This window comes from Grus americana, chromosome 5 (assembly GCF_028858705.1).
Source record: "Grus americana isolate bGruAme1 chromosome 5, bGruAme1.mat, whole genome shotgun sequence".
NCBI lineage: Eukaryota > Metazoa > Chordata > Aves > Gruiformes > Gruidae > Grus > Grus americana.
The window spans coordinates 102,999-122,912 of record NC_072856.1 but is presented as its reverse complement, the minus strand read 5'-3'; the positions used below and the strand labels follow the sequence as shown (position 1 = coordinate 122,912).

Here is a 19,914-nt window from a genome sequence, read left to right as displayed (position 1 = left end):
GTGGCCCGGCGGCTCGCCCCGCCCAGCAACAGCCCCGCCATTGGCCCATCCCGCCAGCCAATCGCACCTGCCAGCCAATGGCGGCGCGGCAGGGGCTGTGGCGGGAAGGGCGCGAGGGCGGGGGCGCTGGCTGAGGGGAGGTGGCTCAGACGCCGCGGCGGGCGCGGCCGGCGCCTTCTCAGCGGCACCGCGCCGGGGGAGAGGCCCCGCTGCCGTGGCCGGAGCGGGCCGGGGGGGGGGGGGGAGCTCCTTGCGGCAGGAGGCTGCGGGCGCCGGAGGGGCCGGGGCGCTGCGGCGGTGAGGGCTGGCTGGGCGCCAGGGAAGTGCGTGTCGCAGGCCACCGCCATGGCCCGCCCGGTGTGATCCTGGTCGTTTCCCTCAGCCCTCCTCTAGCCGCGGTGCCTCTGCGCTGGCCAGAAGGCCGGAGGCAAGAGCTCGTGGTTTAGTGCAAAATGGCGTTCCGCTTGGGGTTTTGCTAAACGCGGTTCCCGGGCTTTGGGGCGTGGAGGGTGGCAGGCTGCGGGACCGAACCCCTGGTCTGCGCCCTCCCGGGCAGCGCCCCGCGGGGCAGGGGTGCGAGGAGGTGAGCAGGGGGACGGCCCGCCCTGGCCCGGCCTTCGCCAGGGGTATGGACGAGACGGGCAAGCCATCACTTGCGGAAAGAGCTCCGTGCCGCTCGTCACCGTCGCTGCGTCACTGAAGCGTACAAGATAAATAACTGGGGAGTGTGCTGTCCGCGGAGCAGCTCTTCCTGGCAGGGTGGCACTGGAGTTCATTAGTTCAGAGCCCTGTGCGGGGCCTTGTTTTGGATTTTAAAAATCTATTGTGGCCTCATGTGTGAGAAACGGGGTTTTCACGGCTCGCTGTTGCCTCTTGGGAGGAGCGGGCACGCACACACAGACGGCGGGCAGAAAGGGGAAGATTGATGGTGGGTATTTTGGAAGCTGTCCTTCATGCAAACGATGCTGCCTACTTAGTTTGAAAGTATTTTGTGATTTTATAAAGCATCCATTGTAAAAACATCTGCGTCAGTCACTCCACACACATGAACAACAATTATAATAATCCCAGCCCTATTGCCCCGAGATATTAGCTGTTCTTACAAACAACCAAAGTGGGTGGAAATTTCAAGAGCTGCAGAAGAATAGGAGTCTGAATGACGCCGTAGATTTTAAACCTACAAAGTTTTCAAATGCGGTATCAAACCCTGATATTTTCCATGGTTTTGCAGATGGATTTTCATCTGGTTTGACATGTGAGGGTGGAGGGTTTTTTTCCTCCGTTTTTGCTGCGTGCAAAATGGATGCAAACCAAGAAAGAAAGTGCCTGACGACGAGTCTGGGCCAGCGGCTGCTGAGGTTAGTGGCAGTCTTTCCACTGACCTCGGGTGGCTTGGAGCACGGCCATAAATACCAAGGGATACAGCAAAACACGTAATTTTGTATCAAAGTGCTATCATATGCTCATAAAAATAGAAGAAAAATAGAGGAGATGTTTCCTCCCCTGCCCCTTGCAATCTTTTGGAATTACAATGATCAGAGCTGTTACTTGGAAAGCTCGGATTCACCGGGAGCGGATGGATCCAGGTACCGATTGAGGGGCCTGCCCGCCTGTTTCAGAGCCCAGCTACCACTGCCTCGTGTTTTTAAACCCGTCCCCAGCCTGGCGATCCGCCTGCGGGTCCGCATCGGCCCCGCGCCCTTGGTCCCATCCCTGGAAATCTCCCCATGGGAAGCACCCTCAGCTTCGGAGAAGACCTCCGTGACCTATGGAAGAGATGTAACCTAGGACATGGCGAGCCGTCTGGACTTCCCTGCTGCTGCGTAATATTTTGTGTCGTGCCGCAACCACGCTGAGCCCCCCAGCTGCTGAGGGGGAGTTTACCGAGTGGGGATCAGAAGCGAAGCTGAGAGGAAAACCCCTTCCTCTCCAGCCAAGGCTGAGGTGCGAGCCGGTGCTCTGACGGGGAGCCTGCAAGTGGGGGGACATCAGCCGTGGAAATCGCTTTCCAGCCGGGTGAGCCGGCCGGGGCAGAGACGTCAAGGGAAAGACAGAGCCAGGGTGAAGCGAAATGACGAAAATCCCAAGGTGCTGATATCAGAGGACTTCCCCTTGTGATCAGCAGGTGAGGCAACATCCCAAGTACTGGAGAAGCCCGAGTCTTTGGTGCTGGCTCAGGGACAGGACTCGCTCTCCTGGTCCAAGCTCCCCCGGCGCCTGTACAGCCCCGCTGCAAAGGGAGATGGAAGGGCCGCCCTCGCTTTGCCTGCTTCACCAGGAGCACCAGACGTCAGGAGAGGAGAAATGCCCTGTGTCTCCTCTCCTCCCTTTCATGTGGCTTGAGAAATTCCCTCCCAGGCTGGGAGCAGAGGCCGAGGTGTTCACCCGGTCGCCTTCCTCTGGCCGTGGAGGAAGGAGCCACATTTGCTTGTCCACCCCAGGGAGGATGCCACAGCTCTTCCCTCCCCTTTGTGTCCCTCTGTGTCCCTCTTCCCGCTCCTGAGGCCATCCCAGAGGCAGGGGTGATAAAAGGGTGAGCGACCCATGTCTGTCCCTGTCCTGGGACACACTCAGGGCTACCGGCGGCTCCCCTGCCTGCAGGAGGAGCAGAGAGCTGGTCACTGCAGCCACCTGCTTGGATGAGGGGTGAACACACACAGTGCAACCCTCGCAGAGAGCACAGGGGGTTTGGAGGCCCCGTGGGCTCTTGAGCTGACAGATGACGGGAGGGACAAAGTCCCTCGGCTCCAGAGGCATTAGTTATGCTCACGCTGTGCAAAACAGCTCCCACGCGTCCTCCCGTGAAAGGGCAGAGTCTGCCCTTGCCGCCCAAGCCTCTCCGGCCTACGGAAAGAGTTTTTTAGGTGGAACGTGGCACAGATACTCCTCTGCCTCGTGGCTCCACCGTGGACAACGGGTCCCCGATGCGCTGCAGAGGCGGCCCTACAGCCTGGACCAGAGCCATCCCGTGGACAGCCTGGCGTGTCCTGTGACAGCGAGTGGGACCGGAGGCCCGGCGGCGGCTGTGGGAAAGGGCGGCAGTCACGTTTTCTGCAACCACGGCAGAGCACACGGCGGGCTCGGGGTGGTGGAAAAGCCTGCCGGCGGGATGGGCTGCCTTTGGGTCAGGCTCGGCTCTCCCGGAGGAAGCTCTGTCCTGGCAGGCTCGCAGAGCCGCTTTCGGGCAGCGGCACACGATCCCGGGCCCAGCGCAGACGACAGGCCCTTTGCTTTGAGGCCGTGTTAGTATTTCACAGAGGCACCGGCACTAATCCGTGTCACGCAAAGCCCACTCCTCTGCTGCACCCCAGCAGCTGCAGCGCTGCCTCTCCCTCCTCGCCAACAGCCTTGTCCGCCCTTAAAATTTGCTGATATATGATCTGGCAATACAGCAAACACTCCCATTGTAGATACACAAAAGAAGCCTTTTATGAGTGTAACTTTTACTAGTACCCAAAGCCAAATAATCTACGCTGGAAAAAGCACCGACACCCTATTGTCCCATCGACCCCTCTCTTTAAACATCGCTGTCTGTATTTGCTGCCTAAAAATGTGCGACTGTAGCCCTCGCCACCACGCCAGCAGAAGGTGTAAGGCCGTGAGTCTGCCCAGGTATTCAGACGCTGGTTACCTGAGGCACGGCCCCCGCTTTGCTGAGGCCGGGACCCGGGTGCGTGTCCTTGGCGGGTGGCTGGGCACTGCTCTGCGTGACTCAGTGCGTCGGGAATGTCAAGCGGGGTTTATCTCCTGGTGGGATTCACTGGGGAGGGGAAGGGAAGGTAGCTCAGTCTGGAGGTAGCCTAAATGTGTGCTGGTTATCCAGGCTCCCTCTGCAGTGGATAGGAAGAGAGGCCTCCCCACAGGACAGGTCATGTTTTCCCTGTGCCTCCCGAGCCCTCAAATCAGCAGATTCTGAGCTGGTTTCTTTAAGAGAAAGGAAATTCTCATCTTGGGTCTCACAGCTGCGATCGTTTTCCAGCAACGTGCCTTTTTGCTTTCGTTGCTATACTGCAGTGCAGGAGCCGCCTCTGTTTCCCCGCTCTCGGGAGGCACCTCGTACTTTGCCACAGGAGGGAAGGATGAAGGCAGGGGTCCATGGCTGGGAGGAAGAAGAAGAGACTAAGTCGTGATAGATCATTGCGGGGTGGGGAGGGAAGGAGATTTCTGTGCACGCTTCAGTCATTTGCACATTGGAGCAAAAGATGTAACAGGAATTTGACAGTCCAGGAGCGTGATGGGATGCAGCCAGGTCAGACATCAAAGGTTAATAGTGGCCAGTTTGCAGGCACGGAGAGCCCGGACACGGCGGGAGGCAGGTACCATGCTTTCCTCCGACTCAATGCCATGCCGAGCACGTAGAGCTGCCAGACGCTGCTCCGGGAAGGTGTCGGAGTGGACTGTGAACTTGCTTTATTGGCCGGTGTCTTCAAATTAGGGCTGAAAAGCTCCAGCCTCCCTCCTCCCCTTTAACGCTGGCGTCCGACAGATGAGTCGTTTCTCCCTCCTGGTGCCACACTTCCCCTCATGCAGGGGGAAGACAACAACCTGTCGGGATTCCCATAGGAAAGGGGCTGCGGAAGTGCCTTGTTATCCTGATTTAGAACAATGCAGGCCATCTCTCTGAACCGCCTGCGCTGGACCGGGAGACGGTAGCCTCCCCTTCCTCCTGCCCTCCACCGCCAAGGAGCACTGATCTGTCCTGTAAACAAGTCGTCTTGCTCTGTTCCGGTGGTAGCTGCATTTTCTGGGTGTCTCGTCCGGATAAGGCATTGGCAGCACTGTGGGATGAAAGGGGATGTGCAAGATGTTATTACACGTAATTACTGTAAAAGAGGGCAAATTTTCTCATGCTAGTAACACATCTCTTCTTCCCAGGAACCAGTGGGACAGACTCCTCCGCCACAGTAGTTATATTCAAAGAGCATGATCTGCTGCTGGGTGAGCCGAAGCTGGAGGGTTGGGGTTCAGCCTGCCTTCAAAAGTAAGCGTGCGTTACTGGGTGTTCTAGCAGCTGCCGGGGCACGGCTGAATCTGGAGTTTGAGTTGACAACGCGCTGATGGACCCTGCCCAGCTCCATCCTGCAGCCCGCGGGACAAGAGCCGCTCACCTGGCATCAAAGAGATCTGGCTCCAGCTCCAACTCTGAGCCAGCAGAGGCGTGTTCGCAGCAGTACGTTTAGTCTTTGAAGGAACTGAAGGCTTTAAAGGCTGTTAAATTTCTGGGCTGACTGAAATAGCAACGATGCGGCCGCGTACCAGGCACAGCAGAAGGCTGCCCCGGGCTTTCTGCACCGGCGGCCACTTACCTGTTGCCTGTGTCAGGGGGAGCCGTCTGCCGCGCACTCTCCTCCGCCGCGCGTTGGGGCGTGCTGCCTGCATCTCCCATGCTTTTACGCACAGGTGAAGCCTTAGCGCGACTTGTGCACCCTGCTCTCGGCCACCCACCTTCCTCAGGGTGGGGCGGGGGGGACCAGGTAATTCGGGCAGCGACAGGGGAGAGTGAGGAGGGGCACCGGAGGCCACGCTTGGAATCCCCTTGTGGGCTGAAATAATTTGTGAGCTGATGTGGAACGGCTCCATCTGGTGATTCCCCCGCACCAGAGCCCAGGGTCTCGTGCTGGTTTCAACCCTGCTTTGCCAAGGGCAGAGGGTTTGTGCGAGCACGCCGGGCTCTCGCGTGTGCCCTACCGACAGCCTGTCGTGCAAACCACCCGGGCAGGGCCCCTTAGGGACGCGTGGTGGCAACCGGTGCTGGGATGGAGGAGCGAGGTGTCCCTGATGCTTTTTCCCTGAGGGACAGCTGTCCCTTCGGAGGTGTCAGAAGTCCCTGGGACAGGCGGGCGAGGACCCTTCTTCCCAGAATGAATTGCAGGAGCACCTCTTCTCCTTCCTTGTCCCCGAGACTCAGAGGACGCGCCCACCTTCCTCCTTGTGCGGGTGAAGAGGAGGGGAGGGCGGCTGAGGATTATTTGCGACCTGGGAGCAGATCTCGCTTGAGGCACAAGGCCAGGAAGGGCCCTGACTCGCTCATTTTGGGTGACAAAGAGGACAAAGGGGCGCAGAGAGAAGGTCTGGGTTCCCCGCTGTGGGATGGAGAAACCTCCCTCCTCCCTGGGAGAGGCGGAGGCCAGCTCTCCCTGTTCTTTACAGCCAGCAGGTTGGATGATCCATCGTACAAATCAAACACCAGGGAAGGTTTGGGGGTCCCACGCCCCGATGATTTCCCCAGATGTGCCCTTCACATGCACTCAATCCCATTTCAGTCCCCTAGCTGGGGGATTACCTTCTTCAAACATTCGCAGGCTGCCATCGCATCTCCCCCACCTCCTCCTCGCCTCACCGAGCAATGCATATTTACTCCAAGAATCACCTGTCCCCACCCAAAAGCTTCCTCAACCCTTTTCCTCTTGTCATTATCTTACTAACAGCTTGGCAATCAGGAGCAGGCAGGATCCTCCCCAGCACCTGAATCCCGCCAGCCCAGGGCCAGAGACGAGGCAGAAAACTGTCACCTTCAGGGGACCTGGATCTGGATTTCTCCCAGGTAAGCGGCACGGAATGTGGGAAGGGGCAGGCTCTGCATCACTTCCTCGCCTCCCCAGGGAAGGGGAAATCCTCCAGCACCAAGGTGCAGCCGCAGGAGTGCTCGGCTCCGATCCCATAGCCACGGAGCGGCGGTGGCAGGCCCTGGGACGTGATGCTGCTCCCTTGCAGAGCGCTACTCTGCAGTTACGTTTCTCTGACTTGGGTTAGTTGCAATTATTAAACCTCTCATTTAAATTTCCTGCCCCGAGTCTCTGTAGACCCCTTTTCTGCTAGTTCTCTGTGCCAGCAGGGACGGCAGCGCTGTCTGACTCGGTGCCATGGAAGTCGGGCAGAGCAGGATTGCTTCGGCTGGGTTGCGTTGACGTTTCCTTCCCCGTCTGCTGCGAAAGGCACCGTTAACACAGCACTGCGCCGAGCCCCTGCGCCTTCCCCGCCGCACGCCTCCCCCGGCTTGTCTGCGCTTTCACGCGGCTCACGCCAGCCCTCCCCTGTGTTTGCAGTCCTTCGGCTGCCCACGCGGCCTTGGTCACGCGAGGGGCCTCCCAAAATCGGCCACGTTCCCCTCAGTGGGGCCTGCAGGTGCTCCCGCGCCAGACTGACTGGCAGCGCGTGTGTCCCTGCCCGCTGGCCATGTCCCTCCACCTGCGGTCTCAGGCGAAGGAGCCTGCGGGACGTGGTGGGGGCACATGGACAGAACCCACCTGGGATGAGCCCCCGGCTTCAAGGGCCGGCTTGGGGGCTCGTGGAGCTCCCCCAGGACGAGCGTTGGCGGCTCCAACCAGCGCCGGCTCCCTACAGCCAGAGGGGCGAGGGTGACCTCCCGGGGAGGGTCTGCAGCCCGGCCCCCCACAGAGTCCCGCTTCCGGGCAAATTCCACCCTGGACAGGGTCACACATCTCCCCCCGCTCCGGCGGGACAGGCTGGGGAGGGGGTTTGGTGCCGGAGGGGCCGCGAGGGGCTGGGCTGATCCGGAGCACCCCTCATCCCACCATCCCCAGCAGCAGACCCCGCACCCCGGGAGCAGCTCACCCCCTGCGGGGCAGGTCGTGGGGCAGATCCTCTCCCTGGAGGTGGGTCCTGCTGAGGGTACGGCCCTGCCTGGGGAACATGCACCCCTGGGACAGACCAGATCCACGGAGACAGATCCCACCAGGACAGATCCCACCGGGACAGACCCCACGGGGACAGACCCACCGGGACGGATCCACGGGGACAGATCCCACCAGGACAGATCCCACCGGGACAGATCCCACCGGGACAGATCCCACCAGCACAGATCCCACTGGGACAGATCCCACCGGGACAGATCCACGGGGACAGACCCCATGGGGACAGATCCCACCAGGACAGATCCCACCAGCACAGATCCATGGGGACAGATCCCATGGGGACAGATCCACGGGGACAGATCCCACCGGGACAGATCCCACCGGGACAGACCCCACGAGTGCCCGACCCCACGGGGCCAGCCCCCACCGCCACCGCCCCGCTCTGCGGCCGCCCCCTCCCGCCCCCCCGCTACAGCGGCGCGCGCCATTGGCGGGCCAGGCGCCGCTGAGCTCCGCCCGCCATTGGCTCGGGGCGCGCTGACGCCAGGGGGCGGAGCCCCCGCCCCGCCCCGCTCCGCCCCCCGCCCCTCCAGAGCAACTTCCATTTTAGGTGCGGGAGCGGCGCGGGGCGCACGGCGCGGCCAGGCCCGGCCCGACCCTCCCGGACCGCTCCGCTCCCGGCCGCACCGGCACGGCTTAGCCCGGCGGGGACCTGAGCCGCCGTCCGTAGCTGCCGCCCCTTTCCGGGCGCCTCGCCTCGCCTCGCCGCCGCCGCGGCGGGTCCCTGCGGAGCGGGTCGGGCGGCCGCGCCGCCGCCGCGGGGTGGGACCGCTTTCCCCCCCCCCCCTCCTCCCGCCAGCCACCGAGGAGCCCGGCCACGGTAAGTCCAGCTCTCGGCGTCCCGGCCGCCGCCTGCCCGGGGGAGGGGGGCCGGTGCGGGCCGGCGCCTGCCGGGCTCCGCACGCCCCCGCGGCGAGAGGGGGGCGGGCCGCCCTTCGCCCTCCCCGCGGCCTTCCCGGTGGGGCCGGGGCCCGGCCGTGCTCTCCTGCCGGGGCCGGTTGGTGCCGCGCCCCTGGAGGTCCGTCGCTGCCCGGGAGCCGGGTGCCAGACGGGGCCGCGCCCCGCGGGACCGACCGGGATGGCGATGCCCGGGCCCTGGCGGGGGCGCTGGCGGGGCCCGGCCCGCCGGGAGCCCGCGGGGAGCGACACAAAGGCGGCTGGGCCGGGCGGCCGCCCCGCTCCCCACCCGGTGCCGGGCCGCCGCCTCCGCCGCTCTCCCTGCCCGGAACAAAGGCAGCCCGTGTGCCAGCTTCCCGCGGCCGGCACCGGCGGGGCCCCCCCCCCGCTCCCCTCGATCCCTTTGTGCGGGGCGGGGGGGGGGGGGGGGGGGGGCGGCGCTCGGCCCCACCGCGGGCTCTGCCGGGGCACGGCACGGGGCTCCGGCTCAGCCTCCCGGCGGCAGCCGTGGGGCGGGCTGGGGCAGCCCCGTCCCGGCCGCCCGGGCTCGCCTCTGCCCGGCTGAGGACGGGCTTATCCCCCGGTATGTAATTTGCCTGCGCCTTTGTTCTGGCGGGGAAGGGGCCGGTGTGCCCGGGGAGGGTCAAGCGTGCAGGTGGAGCGGGCAGCCGCCTCCTCCCGCGGCACGTCCCCTTGGTGGAATAGCTCGGAGCTTAAAGACAACCCAACAGACCCGTCCGGCGGAGCCGCAGCTAACAAGTGACCCCGGAACGCTTCCAGGGGAGCTGCGGTCGAGCCCCGGGGGTCTGGGCTCAGTTGGCCGCACTGTCATTTAGCAAGGGCTCAGCTGCCTCCCCTCGCTGCCCAGCGCCTTTTGTGCGAGAAGTCGGTGACCTTCTGCGGCATTGCCTTCTCCTGCAACGTGGGCACTCCTGTTCCTCCTCAGAGTGTTGTGGAGAAGAGACTTAGCTTGGGGTAAATGCGCAAAAGTTTGGGTGGCTCGCTGTTAACGAGGCACGGGCGAGCTCGCCCGCCTCGCAGAAGGAAAGCAAAAAAGCGGGGCACCTCCGTTATGCCCCTGGGCTTTGAGTGAGGGAGCCTGGACAACAAAGCTTCCTCTGATTGTTAGACAGGGGTGGACCTCCTGGAGGTGCCTCCCTCTCTGGCAAAGGCTTGGTGCCCAGGCTCTTCCACGGAGCTGGTGATGATGGCGGTAACAGGGTGTTATCTGGGAGGCCTGGGCTGCGCTTCCCCCAGCAGGGAACCCGTGGCGGGGCTGCAGGCTCCTGTCCCGGGGCCATGGCACCCAGCTGCTCAGGAGCCAGAGGGGAGTGTCTGGGCGCGTGGGGCGTCGTGGTGGTATCTAACTACAGCTGCCCGCAGTTCCACCTGATGTCCCCCCTGCACTGTGCAGGTGCCTCTGAACTCGGCTGCCCCGTCCCCGTTGTGGAATGGACAACAGGCTTGTCCTCAGCTTTGCGGGGAGCAGGGAAAACTCAGCGCCTCCAGGACCCAGGCGCGCTGGGAATACCATAGTCAGTGGTTGCAGCTTGCGCTTGAAGCTTCCATCTCTGTGCCTTGCTCTTTCTCCTCTGAGAAGCTCTCCTGGATGTGGTGAGGTGGGGTGAGTGGCTGGTTCCAGCCTTGAAAACTCCTGTCTCGGATGCCCACAGCTCGTGTTTCTGTGCATGATGGATCTGCAGAGCCTGCTGGGGCTCCTGCCGGAGGAGTGGGGCAGCATCCCCCAGGTCTGTGGGAAGCCATGTGCTGGGAAAAGCCTGAGCAGGGGAATTGTTAGTCTTCCCTATGGTTACCTTGCCAGCTCCCAGCACTTTCTCGAGGCAGGCTCTCTTACCTGTCAGTGTTTACTTGTGCACTTTAAAGGAAAAAAAAAAGGCAGTTTTTAAAAAGCTGTTCTTCCACTTGACTGAACTTGGCCAGGACTCTGCATGCGAACAACTGTCCTTCGCGATGTGCAGAGTTTGCTGGAATCTTGCACGGAGCCTTCCTGGAAGGGGTGGGAGGATGAAAGCGCTTGCTTAGTGGAGCGTGCTGGGCTTGCCTGGGCTGCCGCAGAGGGGTGAGCCTCCTCCCTTCCGACTCGGAGGTCAGGCCCTGATCTTTGTGGTTGAGGAGCCCTTGAGGCCATCCCTTCCCTAAAGATGTGCTGGGAGTCAGATGAATGGTGAAGCCCAGACCGCGCAGCTGGCGCCTCTGTCCCTGGACCGCCTCTCATCCCTTCCCTCCTCCAGCCTCTGGCGTGGAGATAAGACCTTGGGCCATTGTATCTGTGCTGGGGGTGGCTTTAGGACACCCAGAAAATAATAGCATAGCTTGGACCATGCCTGGAAGGCTCTTGGCTTCTCAAAATAGCTTACCAGTGTCTGTGACCTTAGGGAGAGTGCTGGTTAAATCTCTTGGCTTCTTTTCCCAATAACCCCTCGTAACTCTCTCATTTACTGCTGGCAAGGACAGAGCCTTTTCCCAAGACTGCGGTGGTACTGTCTCCAGGGAAGCAAAGAGCTGCTCTCCTGGCTCTAGAAACCCAGGTTTCTGCAGTGTGGTTGTTTTCCTCTGTCCCTGCCTTGCTGACAGCAAGAAGCAGAACCGTGGAGCTGGTTTGGGTCCATAAAAGGCAACAGGTGTTGCCTGGATGCGGTGACAAAACCCAAACCTGTCGGGTGATTCAGGTGGCTCCTCCGTGTGTGACGCAGAGCTTGGCCAGCGGAGGAGGCTGTCCTCTGGCACAGAGTGCAGGAATGCATCTCGGCTGTTGGAAAGGGGCTGGATTTATGGCTCTCGACCAAAGTCCTCGAGTTCCCCAAGGTGGCCACAACCTTATCCTTGCTTCTTGCCATCCGAGGAGGCTGTTTGGGGGATAAAGTGTTTCTTGGAGCCGGTCCTTGTACTGGAAACTCCCAGCAGCAGGCCAGTGCGTCTATCCGGCTCCTGTCTGTCTTTACTTGTTGCTAATCTGCCTTCCTTCCCACCCAGGAAGGCTGCTGGTGTTGCGCTGCCTGCTGCTGCCGCTGGTTCAGCACAGGCGTGCCTCTCCCTGTGCTTGCCCTGTCCGGTGACTGCTGCACACAGGGGCTGATCTGTGGATTAATTTGCTCCGTCATGTTCCCGTGTGACCTCAGGCCTGTTGTGGACTTCGAGGTGGCAGTGGGTGCCGCGTGATCCTGCAGTACTGCTCCCTGTCCCTGTTTCCCCATGGAGGAAGTGAGAGTTTTCCCCACAGGGGACACCGCTTCCTTGTTGCGGCCCATACGAAAACTGCACGTCGTGGAGGGGTGAGATGAGGTGGCTGCTGGGTGTGGGGGCAAACCGGTGACTAAGGAGCACAAGCTGCCAGGCGTGGTGCCAGGATGGATGAACCCTTAACCAGGGTGTCTGTCACCTCTGCTTTCGTCTGCTTTTTCCAGCCCAGAGCAGCTGTAGGTTGGAGGTTGGCAGCGGGACGCCTGGCGTGCGCAGACCTTGGACTGAGGTGAGAATGGCAGCCTCCACGCCAGCCCTCAGGGAGATGAGCTTCCCTGCAAGGGGGCAGTGACGGGGGAGCGGTGGATGCCCGGGAGCTTGTCCCTGTGTCCCTAACCTTGTGCTGCAGGCCCGTGGTGACTTTGCGCTGTAGAGCTCTTGCCTGCTGCAAAAATGCTTGTGCCAAGCGTGGGCCTGGGGACCTGATCCAGGCTGAGCACTTCCCCCATGAGTTTAATTTTAACAGTTCGTTACCCAGATGTTTGTGCTGATGGGGGAGCTGAATTTCTTTTGTGAAACCACAGCCCTGACCTCTTGGTGTGGCAGAAGGTGGGGGTGGCTCTGAGACTGTAGGAGTGCTGCTGGGATGTCGGTAGGCGTACAGGCATCCTGGCTGGCCACAGCGCTTGCAAAACATCTTGGTGGGGTGCCTGTCCAGGCCAGGAACGACTGGCTCTCCAGCATGCGCAGGGAAGGGTCTGGACGAGTCAGGTAAGGGGGCTGAGCCCTGGGAACTGCTCTCCTATAGCCTGGCCGGGGTGGTGGTGCAGTCCTGGGAGCGCTTTTCAAGCATCTGCGGCTCCAGGGTTGGTGTAAGGGCATCCCTTTCCAGACCGGCCCCGGGTGGGCTGGCTTCACTGGCAGCAGCGTGCTAGTCCTGCGTGCGAGGGCAGGAGCTGTTATCGTGCCTCCATCCCAGCCCCGGCGGCTCCGATTCCTCTGGGCGTTGGCCCCAATTATAGCGAATGCTGCTCAAAGTTCAACGTCGTCCTGCTGCTGGCCCCTCGTGGGCGCGAGGAGCCTGGGAGCAGCGTGAGCCTTACCTGCCTCTGCTGCTTCCTTGAGAGCTGGCAGCACGGAGGAGGGCTGCCCGTGCCATCTGGGGGGCGGAAAGCAGCCGGGACGTGGCGGGGAGCAGGCAGCAAGAGCAGTTCTTTCCCCTCTCGTCTCACGAGGCTTTTGCAACTGCAGAAGCACCTCCTGGGTAGGAGAGCGATTACCTGGGGTGAGGGGGTGGGCTCTCTCCTAGGAGTGAGGTGGCCCAGCGTGGGAGCTGGATAGCCTCAGAGTAGATGGCTATGGGGAACCGATTCCCACCCTGGCCGGGAGGAGGGAGGTGTCTCACTGTCCTGAGCTGATGCGTCTTCCCCTTGTGCCCATCTCACGTGGCACTCGGGCTGGTCTTTTCTGAAAAGAGCTCCCAGATCTCTTGACTGCTTCACCACTGGTGCTCCCAGCTCCTCTCCTGGCCTAGTAGGAAAGGGGAGATGGTGGTGCTGAGCAGCTTGGGCGCGTGGGTAGCTGCGATGGGTGGGAGGGAGTGTGTCAAACTGCAAAGACAAGTTTTTCAGACCTGGAAGGGTGGGTCACCGGTCGTGTTTGCATGCTGCTGGCAGGCCCCTTGCCCAGTGGAGTAACACATTCTTGCGAGCGTGTTGCTGCATGCAGCGCTGCTTGCCATGCCTGGCTCTGGCTGCGGGCAGGCTGACTCGCTCAGGGGGGAGAGATGTCATCCTGCCTCGTGCTAACCGGGGTCTGATGGGAGAGGAGGGGGACAGCCTGGGGGTGCTTCTGGGAGAAATCCTCTCTGATGTGGGGAGGCTGCCTGCTCCAGGCTGGCTTTGTAGCCCTCCTTCCTCTGCTTTGTGTCTTTTTCCTCTGCTTTTACCTGCAGGAGAGAGCTCCCAGGGCCCTGCAGCTCCCCTCTGGAGCACACTGGTGTGGCAAACGGGGAAACCTGCTCTCCCTTGATCTCTGCCCAGTGTCTGTCTCCAGCAGCTGGCTTGGGTGGAAAACCACTTCCCTTCTCCATTCTCCTTCCTTCGGTAGCAAGAGGAGCCGCCCTGGGCAGGGCGGGTCAATGGGCCTGGGGAGTGAAGCTGTGGCAGCAGTCTTATGCTGTGAGGGGATTTTGTGGCTCGGCTTCCCAGGGATGTCCCTGTCCTGCCTTCGGGAGCCTTGGGAGCACCACAGAGTGTCGGGCAGCCCTGTTTGTGTGCACCCGTTGGCCGGCAGAGTCGCACAAACAAGCGGAGGAGGTGTTCAAGGGGAGGCTGGAGAGTGGCAGTGCACGCTCGCTCGTGGTCTTAGCGAGCAGGTGTTGTGCTGGAGTTACGGTGTTAGTGCCTCCTCAGCTCTGCAGATAACGAGCCCATCTTTAGGGCACGGTGGGCATGGCCATGTCCTTGCGGGGATGGAAAACACCATCTTCCACCCTGTGCTTATAGGATACTGCTAGCCCTGGACAGGAATGTGATACCACCATAGACAAGGAGGCCTCGTGTGTGTTCCCCAGAGGCAGGACGGGTGTCTGGTCTCCTGGGTGGACCATGCCAACCTCCTGGCTGGTGCAGATGGCCAAGGCTGCTGGTGGTGGTGGTGATGCTGGTGCCTGGCGTTCCCAGCCTGGTTCCAGGGTGTCTGCATGTGGGCCGGGTGCGGTGGGGAGCGGCCCTTGGCAGGACGTCGTGTTTAGAAGCTTACGGGAAAGGGAAGTCACGATGTCATCTCCCGTCTGACCAGGAAACGCAGGTTTCCTTCCCTTTGGCTTGCGCAGGAGCCTGGGAAGCCGCTTCTCAGCAAGCGGGTAGTGGGAGCAGTAGCCCGATGTGGCACCAAGGTTTGGGCAGGGGTGCTGGGTTAGGATGAAGTCCCACTGTCCCTCTGAGCATGGCCTGGCTGTCTTGTTTGTCCCTCGCTGCTGTGTGTGAGCGCTGGCTCGTGCCAGCCCGTGCGAGCACCTTGCCTCGCCACGAGTACTAAGGGGAGCTGGAGCACCGTGGGGGACTTGCCGTTACCCTGCCGCAGTCCGTCGGCAGGGCAGCAGCCCCTTCCCCACCCCCAGCCATGATTCAGTCCCTGGCGCTTGCCTGATGCTTCTCCAGTGGCTTTCCTTCACCCATTCATTACTCCTCTTGGCAGGGCCCTCGAAGTAATCTCTGAGCGCAGACGCACACATGCAATTAGAGAGCAGGGTACCTGATGAGGTCATGCCAAATGGAGCTGGGGTTTTCAGCCGGGCCCCTGGGTGATTTGTGCTGTGACTCAGCCTGCTGTCCGCCCTGCCTGCTTGGGGAGTCTGGGCTGGCTGGGGCGAGGGGAGGGCAGGGGGGTCCCGCTTCTCCTGGGCGGCTGCCTCTACGAGGGCAGCTTGGCTTAATCTCAGCAGTTCCCTCCTTGCCACTCCTGCACCAAACATGACTTCGCTGCCTGCCTGTTGGCTCGGCATGGGGAGGGGAGAGGTGCGTGCTCCGTCTGGCAGAGGAAGGGTGCCCTGCTCTTCCCCCGCCGGGGCGTGGGCAGGGAGACCCTGCGTGGGGTTGCTGGGATGGGTGCTGGCCCTGGACTCCTACCCTTCTCCGTATTCCTGGTCATGGTTCCTTGGTGACTTGAACGCTCCTTGCGGGGAAGGTGGATAACGCAGGCTGGCCGCCTGGGCTGGGTGCTCTCTGGATGAGCCCAGTGGCGTGGTTCCCGTGCTGCTGGTGCTGTGATTCCCACTGTGCTTCCAGTCCCCCGTGCCTTTGTGCACTGGTTGGAGCAGAGTCAGGGCCAGGCCCTGGGGCCCAGCCTGGCTGCAGGTGTCGGGAGAGGAAATGATCTCAAGTGGCTTCCCTGGGAAGAGGGATGCGGGTCTGCAGCGAGGGCTCTGTGCCGGCTGCCAGCCTGGCACTGAGTTGTCTTGCCACTCTGCATCCCCAGGGCCGTTCGGGGCAGCAGCTAGCTGATGTGAGCCCTTGAGGAGCTAAATCTGCCCCTGGGATGGGGTGCCAGAGCAGCTTCACCCCATCTGCCTTGCCCTCATCCCTCCGCTTGGGCTCCGGGGAGGCAGCTCCCGTGGCGCTGCAGCCTCAGATTTAATTGAGGGGACTTTGCTCCCTGGGCTCTGCTAGCACAGCCCTTATCTCTGCGGAGCTGGGCTGGTGTTTGTTTTCACTGCAGGAGAGAGGCAGCTGGATGGGAAAGTTCAGCCCGGCAGCGGGTGGGGGGAGAGACAGGGTGAAGGGCAGGTACGCTGGTGTGACTGGAGCCTGGGGTCAGCGCTGACCTTCAGCACAACGCCAGGGGTCCAGCCAAGCCCTGCGGCCATGGGGGCATCTCATGTCCCTCATCAAGGTGTCTGCCCTTCCTCGGGCACAGCAAGGAGCCCGGGACCTGCCCTGCGATCTTGCCGGCTCACCTGCTGCTGCTCGGGCTGGGGTGGTGGAGCCGGGGGGCTGCTCCCTTCCCCCTCACGGGGCCCAGGAGCCGCCTGGGTGAAGCAGGAGCCTGCTGGCCGCCGGAGCTCGGCCTGCCCCGGGAATGCTCTGGCCCCGTTCCCAGAATCCGGCGCTGGGTGTTTGTTTGCTGCTGCGCCCCTGAGGTCTGGTGCTACTGTGACAGGAAGCGGGAACGCCGGGGGGAGGGAGGCCGGCCGACTGGGGATGTGTCTGTGAAATCCCTTTGTCCCTGCCGAGCGCTCAGCTGCAAATTCCCACAGAGAAGAGAGAGCCGCCTTTGTGCTGCTGAAGGGCTCCCAACATGTGAATCTCCTGGGGCTGGGGTGCGAACCGTGGGGCTGGTGCCGGCTTGGTGCGGAGGGGTGGCAGGGACCCCTGCCTTGCTGCTGTCCCTGGGGTGGGGGGGACCCATGCAACGTCACCCAGCAGGAGCGGGGCTGTTTGGGCGTCCTGGGGTGGCTGGATGCAGTGGGATGTTGCTGGCAGGAAGGCTCTGGCCCTTGGCTGTCCCACTTGGGGACTGTGGGTGGATGGTGTCCGCCTGGAGCCTGGTGGCTTGGCTGCCCTCCTGCTGGGAGGGATGCTTGTCCTTGGAAGCTTGGTCTCCCTTGACCAGCGCCGGCTGGTCCCTACGGCCGGTGGAGCAGCCAGTGCTTCCCCGGCTGGTGCAGAGGGTCAGCAGCTCTCCCAGCCTGCCTGGAGGCCTCGCGCCAGCCCAGCTGGGAGGGAAGGAGCTCCTCCCGTGCCGTGTCCCGGCCGTGCTTGGGAGAAGGGTGAGTGGCCCCCCTCGTGTGCCTGGGACGACAGCTGCCCCGCAGCCGGATTGCTGGCATTCCAGCAGAACAAGCCTTGCTCTCTGTGGCCGACCCCACACTGCTCCTTCCTTGCGCTGGCCCTGCTCGGCTGTCCTTCCTTCGTCCCGCTGGGGCAGTGAACGGCACCGATCTGGTGACCTCAGCCGGGCCGGGGCCGGGTCCCTCCCCCAGGGGGTCGCCCACTGTGTTTTGCACCCCCGAGCTGTGTCCAGACCCATCCTTCAGACCTGACTGATTGGCATCATGCGTTCTCGGGCCCCCTGCCCATGCTGGGGTGGGGGGAACAACACAGCCTGCTTCCTTCCCTCCAGCGGCAGCATGGCCCCACCCTGCCCCTTATCTCTCCTCCTTATCGTCCTCCGCTGGCTGCTGGCCCGCTCCCTTATAAGGTGCGGTGCTGTGTCCCTGCTTGCATCTCCACAGGTAACTCCCCTCTCTGGAGGGAGGCTTTCCCAACGGAGCTACGTGGCCTTCGTCCCTGGCGCTGGGGGCGGCAGGCAAGGTGGAGCAGGTGGCGATCCCGCTGCCGGTCCAACCAGTTGGGTGCGATGGGCGGAGGCGAGCGGCTCCCTTCCCGCTGCCACCCCAGGCGGCCGCTCCTTGCCGGAGCCCGGCGCCTTGGGCACGGCTCCCCTCCGAGAAAGGTGGGGTAGGGCCCGAGGCGGTGCCTGACCTGCCTGCGGGAGCAGCCCTTTTCTGCCCGGGGAGGGCCGGCTGGCTGCCCATCAGCCTGTCCAAAGTCCGTTGTGCCCGCGCTCTGTAACCCGCCTGTGGGGAGAGCCCTTCCCGGTGTGGCCGGGGGCTGAGGAGGTAGCTGAAGCCTTTGGCAGGAGGTGGGAGAGCCTCTCCCCTAGAGTGGGTCTGGCGGAGCTTGGGCAGAGCAGGCTGGGGAGCGTGAGCAAGGTGGCTTGCACAACCTGCAAGCGAGGACGCATCCGCCCAGGCAGGCGGGTCCCTCCCTGCTGTGCTGGTCCCCGGTGGGAGCTGGCAGCGCGGGGTGTGGGCACGCTCCTGCCTCTGGGGTGGCGGGAGAGAAACAGCCACGGCCAAAACTCCGTTGCCCACGCAGGGACGTGGGAGCTACTGCCCACTGACAACTGTCCTGTTTCCCCTGAGGGCTGTTGCGCTCTCCTGAACTGAACGCAGGAGCAGACAAGATGGGGATGAGCTTGGGCCCGTGGGCTCTCTGCCCAGTACCCTGCGAGCTTGCTGCGCCTTGGCTAGCTCTAGTACTTGCCGTCTCAGGCAGGCCGAGGTCTAAGGACTGATGTGTGCCTGGACCCTGCACTGAGAGGGGTGGAAAGATGCCAAAGATGTTGGCTCATTTATTTTTTAGCTAATTGAGACTGACCGGAAACCTGTGGTGAATTAGCAAGGCTGTGAACCCATGCAGAGCAAGCAAGTGTAATGCACTGCAGGCGCTCGGACGATTGCAGGCTTGAATTATTGATGGGGTTTCTGTTTTTAAGTGCATCACGATAGGCAACTGGAACCAGGAGAATTTGTTACTTCCTCTCTCTCGAGGATGGGGGATCTGGTGCTGAGAGCTGTCGATGTTCGCTTTCAAAGGGCGGGCAGCCAGATGGCTTTCCTCAGAGTCCCTCAAATTGATAGGGCAAGGTGTATTACGTGAGCGATGTTGCCATTTTTCTTGCCTAGTCGGTGCTGGGGACTGTGCTGGAGCAGGAGCAAGTTCCTCAGGCCGCGCATCCCTCCTTGTCAGCCTGATGGGTGGGTCTGGTCCGGGGCTCCTGGTGTCCCCGTGGAGCTCAGCCAGCCCGGGTGCGGGGCTGGGTCCCTCCTGGCTCTGGCCACGGCTGGTGGTGATGACCCGAAGGAGAAGGGCTGCTTTGCTCGTGCCTCACAGCAGCGGGGGGGCTGCGAGGGTTGTCCGGCCGCAGTGACAAACCTTGCCACTTGCTTAACAGGTGCCTGCCAGGGGGGCACAAGCAAGCAGTAGAGGTGCGGGAGGGGCCAGGACTTGGCGGTCAGAGCCGATGTGACCCTGTCCCCCCGTCCCCGGTGGCAGAGGGCTGTTGGGAGTGAGCACCCAGTGTGTCCCTTAGCAGGGAGCTGGGGCAGGGCTGATGTGCCAGAGGTGGTTTCTGACTTTGTAGGTGCTTGGGTTGAACTTGGCCCCAAATCCTCCCTGCTGAGGGAGTGGCCTTAGCTCCAGGGATCCCAGGACCATTGGGTGGTAGCTCTCTGGGGGCTCAGGACTGGAGCAGGTCCTTGAAAAGACCCAGGCAAAGGGTTGCACGCTGGAGATCCCCTGCGCTGCAGCAGGTGCTGCCTGTCAAGCCTCCTGCCTGTGTCTTATCTGCCGGATCTTGTCCGTTCTCCCTGGCCTGTGGTGTACAATTCCCCACCTGCCAGCTTGGTCTGGGCCCTGGGGTTAGTCTTTCCATGGCTGACAGGGAAGCACTCCCGATGGGGAGCATTCAAGGCTCGAACTCCATCTCCCGGCAGAGGAGGGTGCAGGTGACCTCTAGGTAGGTATGGCTGTGGTTTGGCCCTGGGAATTATTTGTCCAGGCAAAGGATTTGTTCTAGGGGAAGGCAGTCCCCCTGAGAAGCAGGGGCAGGGTCTTTTGGAAAAACGTGCCCTGTCAAAGCTGCTCCCAGTGGAAGGGCTCTGGAGGGCTTGGTCGGGGGTTAGGGTGTCTTCCTGGCTGCTACCAGCCCGTTAGTCCAGCCAGGCAGATTACGGTGGGTACCTGCGGAGGGAGGCTCTCTGCATGCAGATCGGCTTGTGGCTGCCTCCCTGCCGGCAAGGGAGCTCCTCTCCGAAGGTGTTGTGCATTGGACATCTCGCTGGTGGACCCGCTCTGGCTTCAGGACCTCTGGG

General features: G+C 62.3%; 1 protein-coding gene across 7 annotated transcripts in view; it reads left to right on the top strand.

Annotated features, from left to right (window-relative positions):
• The first annotated feature begins 8,189 nt into the window (after positions 1–8,189).
• CTNND1 (catenin delta 1) overlaps positions 8,190–19,914 on the top strand; it is a 31,979-nt gene continuing 20,254 nt past the window's right edge. For all 7 annotated transcript variants that reach the window (XM_054829003.1, XM_054829000.1, XM_054829002.1 and 4 more), the window contains exon 1: positions 8,190–8,475. The gene's annotated coding sequence lies outside the window, so the exon portion shown is untranslated. The remainder of the gene's footprint in view (positions 8,476–19,914) is intronic.